Raw genomic sequence first — 7,911 nt, 5'->3', positions numbered from 1 at the left:
CATAAACGTTATAGTGAGGCTTACAGTATGGCACGGAAAGTGTATTAAGGCCCAATTATGGTTTAAATAGAGACAGAAGATAAACTGAGGGCAGATAAGAGTAGACAACCGTACAGTGGTGAGCTGACGGTTTAAAATTTGTCGCACTGACCCAACAGAAGAGGTGAAAACTGAGGTTAATTCACAGAACACGAGAAAGGTTATTGAGGCAAGTGCTGTCAGGTCGAAATGAAACGCAAACATGCGCAGGTTAGCACAGGTATGCCCACTGTTCAATTTCAAGAGAAAATCTAGAACTATGTGCGACAAAGAGGGCATGTAATCAATAAAATGAACCAATGTATGGAAAGTTCGGTCTTTCAACAGAAATCGTAAACGGGAGAAAATCCTCACGCCCGCCATATATAATTATTTCTCAACTACCTTCGCCCTGCAAAACTTTTTCAGCGTGGTCAGAAAACGCTGCCGATCGGTAGTCGAGGCTCCTGAGAACACGCGAGCCAGACATTATAGCGGAGCACGCGGCCTGGAATTTACAATGAATTCTCAAAGTCATCTAAAAATCGCTCGCTCTTCTCTAGACAAATGATGCCATAAACCTAAATGACCGCACCATGAATACAAAGTCCACGGCCTTTGGCTGATTTGAGCATCGTGGGCTGCATAGCTACCGCAGTCGCCGCGGGGTGCCGCGACGTGCCCGCGTGCTCTAGGGAGCCTTCATGTGTGCGGGAGGGGGCGCGCACACATGAAGGCTCCCTAGCGTGCTCGCTTACGATCACACTGGAAACAACCCGCGCGTTCGAAGAAAAAAAAAAGAAAAGAAAGTGCCCAAGGCCATGACACGCGCGCGCTGACGAGCGGACGTAGCTTCTTGTCAACTTGTCATCCGCTACTGCGTAGCTTTCAGCGCGCTCACTGGTACAAGAAAAGGGAGAAAGCGCTTAAAGCGTGCGACAAATCCCTGTAACTCCGCTCGTACTTGACGGATTATAATCATTTTTGTGCCAGTCGATTCGTGAGACAATAAACTTGTTTAATGAATCCATTCGATGATTACTTGGAAAAGTGTTGCAGGGTTTCTTTAGCAAGGTGTAGTCACACAGTAGGTATAGAACGTCGTTATTTAAGAAACCACGCCTCTCAGCCAAGGCTCTCAATCATCTCAAGCATAAGTTCTACCGACAAAAAAAAAGGGTATTACAGCCATCGATACACTGTTTGCACAAATGAAGGATACTGGCTGGTGACGAGTCGCACGCAAAGCTTGCGCAACGGGTGCAGGGGACCGAGACAGCCGAATGATTTGGCAGCGTTGAAGCGATACACGTGGTAGCCGCCCAGCTTCTTACCGATGGCACAGAACGTCTGCGTACGCAACAACGATCACTCGATTAGCGACTTGATTGGCTAGAAAAGAAGCTCGATGACCATAGTTTTAAAAACAAAAGCACCTCGTAAAATTGTGTGTGTGTGTGTGTGTGTGTGTGTGTGTGTGTGTGTGTGTGTGTGTGTGTGTGTGTGTGTGTGTGCGCGTGTGCGTGTGCGTGCGTGCGTGTGTGTGTGTGTGTGTGTGTGTGTGTGTGTGTGTGTGTGTGTGTGTGTGTGTGTGTGTGTGTGTGTGTGTGTGTGTGTGTGTGTGTGTGTGTTACGAAAGCATACATGTAGTACAGTTGAAAACTGTTTTGTCTCACGCTTCCAACAGAAGTTTCTAAGGTCAGTAAAGCGGGCTTCTTCTCATAATGAGTCTTACTGCGGAGAAAGAAACACTAAGGAGAAAGGCTGCATGATTTCAACGACTACACTGCTACAATACTAAGAACACTCCGCTTACTGTGAGAGAAGAACATCACAAATCAGAAAATAAGGCACGAAAACGAAAAACCGCCTTGACGTTTCCGCCCCGATTCACGTGACGTAATGTCCTTCGAGTGAAGATACATACACGGGCCTTAGTGAAACCCAGTGATACGCAAGCTGCTATAGATGTCTGCGAGCAAACTAATGCTTTCCAATGTGGCACGTTGTGAGCACGTTGTACCTTGACTGACGCAGTGCGCTTTTCTTTTATCTATCTATCTATCTATCTATCTATCTATCTATCTATCTATCTATCTATCTATCTATCTATCTATCTATCTATCTATCTATCTATCTATCTATCTATCTATCTATCTATCTATCTATCTATCTATCATTTTCACATTCGAGCTTGATTTCTCGAGATAACGCTAGATTGCACACTGTGAGATAAGCCGTCAAGCTTGCCTGCTGCGGTAGCGTGTCGTCGACTTCTTGGAGGGGGATGCCGCACAAAGAATCATGGAACACGGGTGGTTGCATCGGGCACAGTTCATCGTCATCCATGATTGGGCCGGGCTAGGGGCAGCCTTCTGGCACCGCACTCTTCTGCGGGAGACAGACATTCCTCTATCTGTTAAGCCTAAAGTCTTATATGTCTCATTAGTCCAGAAATTTTAGAGATATGGTGAGACCTGAGACCCGGAGTACTATTCTGGACGCTGTCGAATTCCGCCATATTGTCAAATTCGCCATCTTGTCAACTCTGACTGGTTCAGAGGGCTGCTACGGTCTCCCTGATTGGCTTAAAATGCCGCCATAACAGGATTTGACAATATGGTGGAAATTGACAATGTCCAGAATAGCACCCCTGCTGAGGCACCGCGAGATTTGGCGAGACCTGACGATACTTCGCGAGACTTCACGAACAGTAAAAAGAAAATTACTAAGCAATAAAAGGCGGTTCATGTGATACTCAATGTGTGTGCCGTAGGCGCATCAAGTCACATGATGTCATCAGTGATGACGTCACATGATGACGTCAACACGTGACATCGTCGCTTTGTCAAGCGTGGGGTGATCCTAGAGGTATATGCAACATCACGTGAGGTGCAGATAGCTTCAGAGGGGGAAATGGGAGAGGATCAACGTCATCGACTGAGTAGAAAGAGAAGATGGCTTTCGACTTCGAGTCGTCTTAGGCGAATGCATAAGGGACTCTCGTGGTTCGGTGGACCATCGGAATAAGATTCAGTTTTCACTGCCACAGCTAAGTTTTGCCAAGCTTAAAGAAAAGAAAAGCAAAAACTCGTAAAATGTGTTATTATTAGACCTGCGTGATATTTGGTTATCTGCCCACTTTCGCCAACAATACCGCGTCTGTGCATCAATGACTTGGCTAACCGGGATGGGGGATGGGGGGGGGGGGGGCAGGATAGCTAAAATACTCATACACCGAATTTACCTTGGCGCCGTAACCGTGGTGCTGGAGTAAGCATTTCTTTCTTTGCACATACACAAATCGAAGCGAAAGCACAAGCACAATGATGCTCCTTATTAACCTCATTACAGTAGCACGTTTGGAGGCAATCTGGTCACCTGGTAGTTAGCGATTATGACTTTGACCGCATTTTGATGGCAAGTGCCATCAAAATGCCGTCGAAGGGGAAAGCTCACATAACGCACTCGCTCCAGAAGCCCAGACACTTTTGCACTGAAGACTGCACGGGTATCGAATGCGCAGAAAACCAGCCTGTGATCGAGAAAAATGGTTACCTGCCAAGGGACTTGAGGTGCACACTTATTTGTGCAATGGTTTGTTGTGGCTGCCTTCTACGAGTTTGTCGCGCAACCACCATGGGACTACTCTTCTCTTCTTCTTCCTCTACTTCTTGGACTTGGAGCACGTGAAGCCGAGCCAGGTTGCATAACATCTTTAACACATTCAAATTGTAGCAATATATGGAGGAATTGAAAAATAAATTTACTTTGGCGATATTACTACACCTACCAGGGCACCAGAGAACAAATTCTTTGCAACCGGAAATTCAGCACTCCCGCTAGCCATTGATGCACATCTCACGCCTGACTTTTCAGTTCGGTATATAACTGACAAGTTATTATTAAGAAGAAAGCCTTAGATGCCTCAACAAACGCGATCGAGTGATGCAAAGAAACCGTCACGTGATGACGTCATCATACGATGTCATCATGACGTCACAGGTCGCCAAAATTTGTGACGTCAGCACATGACATCGTCGCTGGGCCGATCACGGAGGCAGTGCGAAGACACATTAGGTGCAGAAACTTCGGAGGGGTGCGGGGGAGGATCATTACATTGACTGAGAAGACAAAGATGGCTTTCGCCTTCGAGTCGTCTCTGCCAGGTGGAATCAGTCAAGTATCTAGGGGTGATCTATACCAAAAAACTAAATTGGGATGAGCATATAGAAAATATGGCAGCTAAAGGAGCACGGGCGGTAGGGATGCTTCGTAGAGTCAGCAGTAAACGATCTGGTTTACGTCGTGATGTGCTCATTATGATTTATTGTATGTATATACGCCCGATATTGGAGTTTGGCTGCGTCTTGTTTTCTGGAGCACCTGCGTACAAACTTCGACGACTGGTTCTGCTAGAACGCGAATCATTAAGATTATGTCTTGGTCTTACTAAATTTGTCGCAAATAATATTTTGTATAAAGAAGCGCGCTTGCCTTCTCTTCTTACACGGTTCCAAATTCTAACCGTACGTACCTTCCTAAAGATATATGCGACACCTCAGAGAAGGTCACTGTATGTTTTTATTAATGAGCCGACGTCCTTCTTTAACCATCAGTGGTCTAGATTAAGGTGTCCACAAGTGATTGTCGCACAAAAGCTCTTGGAAAAAATACAAGTAAACCTTCGTGAGGTACTTGTTCTTAACAGATCTCCTCAAACAATTAGAATAGAGTTCGACAATATATTTCCTAAGGAATGCAAACATTTACCCAATAGGTATCTGAATGCCGTTTTGGAAGACCACTTGTCAAATTTAGAAACAAACACCGTTATAGCGACTGACGCTTCAGTTTGTGAAGAAAAGGCAGGAGTAGGAATTGCATTCTCAGCTTTGGATTGGTCTTTTTCAATTCGTTTACCCGACTTTACGCCTATTTATCAAGCGGAATTGCTTGCCATTGTCCTAGCCTTACGTAAATTACCCCTATCAATAACAGTTGTCATTCTGACAGATTGTTTATCTATCTGCTCTGCATTAACTGCACCTAATTTCTCGAATGCCTTAAAAGTATTTTATTCCCTTGTCCCAAGACATTATCGTCTTTTTCGCTTAGTGTGGGTACCAGGGCACAAGGGTTTAACCCTCAATGAATATGCAGATGCACTTGCGGTGGCATCACATAATGGTCCCATAATCTCTATATTGCCGACGATGGCGTTCGTCTCAGCAGCACGATTTGGAAAGTTTGCAACGTCGGATACCTTTGCCAAATCGGCTTTGGCAACATCTGAGTTTCCACACCTTAAGTATCCATGGAAAAATCGTTGGTGCTGCACTAGAAGGGAAGAAATATCAATTACCAGGATAAGATGCCGAGTTCCCCCACTGAACTTCTACCTACACAGGTCGGGTCTGGTACAGTCACCCTTATGCCTCCACTGCAACGAGAGTGAGTCTCTGCATCATTTCTTTTTAACATGCAGATCGTTCACAAATCAAAGAAAACGATTGCTAGATCAACCTCTCCGAAGGATGGGCTTAAATTTATCCCTTCCGGTGATTCTTTCCTTTGGTGCAACTGAAATGGGCTTTAGCCACAGGACCGTTTGCGAAGCCGTGTGCGAGTTTTTACGGGAAACAAAAAGAATAGAATGTTAAGTTTATGCACCATTTCACTGTTTCAACCTATTCAAATGTTTTTTTTTTTTTAACATCTGGATTGTACCAGTGAATCTAATTTTTAAACCATTCATTCCTAAACATATTCGGATTGTAAAACAATTTAATTTCTAAAATAAGGTACCACCTGTTTCATGGCCGATCCCCCGCGGTGGGTTGCGCCAAGTAACTGAGGATCAACCAACCAACCAACCAACCAGTTTTTCTGCCTTCAGACGCTGCCCTTTCCATTTTTATATATCTTTCATATAACCGCACCATAATGGTTGTAGGAAACTATATGAACCATACAACATTTAAACCATCTCTTACAGTGGACACAAACGTTTGAAATACGTCACGCGGCCGGTTGAACCTTCACTGTGTGCCCCTTCATCTTCCTAGACCCGGTAACGTGGACAAGTGGCTTACGTTGATGCGGATTTCCAATCTGAACCTGTTCCAGCCTGATGCAGCGCTATTGCGCTGTCCTCCCTCGAGAGATAAGGTGCTGAACTTATTTTATGCTCAAGATGGTAGTCGGATACAGTGGCGTAAATCCAGAAAAATAACAAGATGGGACACAGGTCTTGATATGGCGTCCATTTCGTTTGTAGCTTTTATATTTATTCAAATAAAATTAAGATCATGCTTTGAAATAAAATTTAAAAGCGAGCATGGGTTCCCAGCTCACGTAACTGCATTGTTCTATTGAGTCTTCTCTGAAACCGGTTGAGCGGCAGTTACGATTTCAATAGTCTCACACAGCTGAGGGCTATTGAACACAGCTGCACGTTACAAAACAGACCAGGGGGACACTTGCAAGGGGTGTCCCCCCAGCCTGAACACAAGGAGGGTCAGGACCCCCCCCCCCCCGTGATTTACGCCAATGGTCGGATATAACTTTAGTGGCACGTCCTCCTCAAGGGTGGACGAGTATGAGCCTGCACAAATGGCCACACACACTATAAACTATTTCTTCATTCATGGAGGCAATCGGTTTCGATCACCTGGGCGCACAGTCTCTCCTACCTTAAGTTGATCCAACTACAGTGGCCCCTACCGTCCATCTGTTGACCAGACATGCACCTACCTTCTGGCTACCACCATCTCCTCAGAACAGGGAGTTTCAAGCAGCTTTCCTTGATGGCTGTCACCTTTCTGCTCGTAAAGCGGATTGCCTAGGTTCCCACTGTGTTTTTGTACACCAACTCGGAACAGGTCCTTTGTCGTGTTGTCTGTTTAGCATGAAGAGCAATATACCGACTTCCATCATTGCAAAGCAGAAAGAGAAAGGGCTCCCCAGTTGGCACTTTCAGAATTCACATCTAGAGATAGCCTTGTAGACTTCATCAAAGCAGCACTTATTCACCTGCACGGTTTAAACCTCTTTGATAGCCTTTTTCATCTAGGAGGAGCCATATTGCAACCGCAGTGGTTGCATCGCATGACCATGCTAGTTGAGGTCATGTTCAGGCTTCACCTACACTTCGTTGTGCCAATTTTAGATGGATGTGGACCTCTCCTACTGCTGTGTCGATGGAGCAGTTGTTTCAGCAGAGTAGCGAGTGCTTCCACTCCAAAATTACAGCAAGGGTTTCGACGCTGGATACGCAGAACTGCTACATCAGTCCCTCACTGCAAATTCTTCAGGTGCTGAAGCTTGACCTTACCACAAAAACGATTTTTCGCTAGATCTGCCATCCACTTCTCTTGCAATACGCTGCTCTACATGGCTCTACAGAAGACTGCACATATATAAAGTGGCCCCCCTCCACCCCACCCATAAACGTACCACCATCTGTGCAGTATTCACAGATTGAAACATGAAAATTTAGGTTTAAGCAAAGCTTGAACTTTCGTTTCCAGTGTCTACAGTTCGTGTCAAATCGACGTAATGTTGACTAACAGTTATATGGGAGCCAACATTACGTTTAGCAGCCAGATTTGCAGCGACATGATGCGGTTGTCACAAGCAATTGCTCATAGCAGTTTCTATGCTAAAAAAAGAATGACGCATTTCAATCCGCGAGTACTGTACATACATACACGTGCAGATGTGCCAGTTGCCCGCCGTTCTTTTGAGAACTACCCCACGCAAGAGCGAGTGCTCTCCAACATTTTCACACCAACAAATAAGACTTAAACAGTCATCACTTTCATAAAGTGAACTTGTTTTGTGGCTTTTGCAAATACTACATCTGCAGCTGCAGATGTAGTATTAAACCTT

Source organism: Rhipicephalus sanguineus, unplaced genomic scaffold (genome assembly GCF_013339695.2).
Source record: "Rhipicephalus sanguineus isolate Rsan-2018 unplaced genomic scaffold, BIME_Rsan_1.4 Seq883, whole genome shotgun sequence".
Classification (NCBI taxonomy): Eukaryota; Metazoa; Arthropoda; class Arachnida; order Ixodida; family Ixodidae; genus Rhipicephalus; species Rhipicephalus sanguineus.
This window is presented reverse-complemented; position numbering follows the sequence as displayed.